The 936-nt window shown below is 37.1% G+C and overlaps 1 pseudogene; it reads left to right on the forward strand.

Moving 5' to 3' along the window:
* Nucleotides 1-290: 290 nt before the first annotated feature.
* Nucleotides 291-358, forward strand: LOC149122723 (U6 spliceosomal RNA; annotated as a pseudogene).
* Nucleotides 359-936: the final 578 nt, after the last annotated feature.

The raw sequence follows: 936 nt of genomic DNA on the forward strand, positions 1-936 counted from the left end.
AAGCTACCACTCAAGCCAGGCATTTGTATATGGGATGTGGGTGTGTGGTGGTGATACCAAGCCCTCATAGATAAAAAAAAAAAAAGACAAAGTTATTTCTATGCCAAGGAAATTACTCTGTAGTCTTTCTCTTATAAACTACGTATTGCTGAACCTAGATAATTTTTCCTTTATTTAACAATGACATGAAAATGTCAGTTGAGTTGGCTTTCCTGAAGACCTTGTTTCTTGAATATTAGTGGCTAGCTGAGATAAATTCTTTTCATCTCTTTCTCACTTCGGCAGCACATGTGCTCGCTTCGGCAGCACATATACTAAAATTGGAACGATACAGAGAAGATTAGCATGCCCCTGCGCAGTAAGGTTTCTTTACCTCCCTGTAGACTCTGCTCTCCAGAGGTGAACAGGGTCCTCTAAACCCACTTGCTGCACACACAAACACCTGAGTGTTGTATTCTCCCACAGGTGTTGGAGACTGATATGGTGCTCTGATTTATATTTACATAATGGCTAGTGACATCGGGCATATTCACATGTTTTGACCATTTACATTTCTTCTGAGAAATGTCTATTCAGATGTTTCTTCACTGTATTTTTTGGAGTTTTTCCAATTCATGTAAATGTTCTGGAAATCTGTAAACATTCAGAGTTTTAATTTTTCCTGCCATCTGTTCATTGTATCTACACTCTGATGTTTACTTTGTTGTGAAGAAGTATCTTAGTTGGATATACTCAAATGTCTCTGTTTTTATTTTTGTGACTATTGCTATTGGAATCTTACCCAAAAGCTATTGTGTGTTGACAATATTTAGAGTTCCCCTATGTTTACTTGGGTTTGGGTCTTATGATTACATTTTAATTCACTATGAGTTCACTTTCACATAGTGTAAGAGATGTTGGAGTCTCTTTTCAGGCTTCTACATATGGATAATCAAG

The sequence above is a fragment of the Oryctolagus cuniculus genome, chromosome 13, assembly GCF_051225735.1.
Source record: "Oryctolagus cuniculus isolate XC-2025 breed Fujian yellow rabbit chromosome 13, ASM5122573v1, whole genome shotgun sequence".
NCBI lineage: Eukaryota > Metazoa > Chordata > Mammalia > Lagomorpha > Leporidae > Oryctolagus > Oryctolagus cuniculus.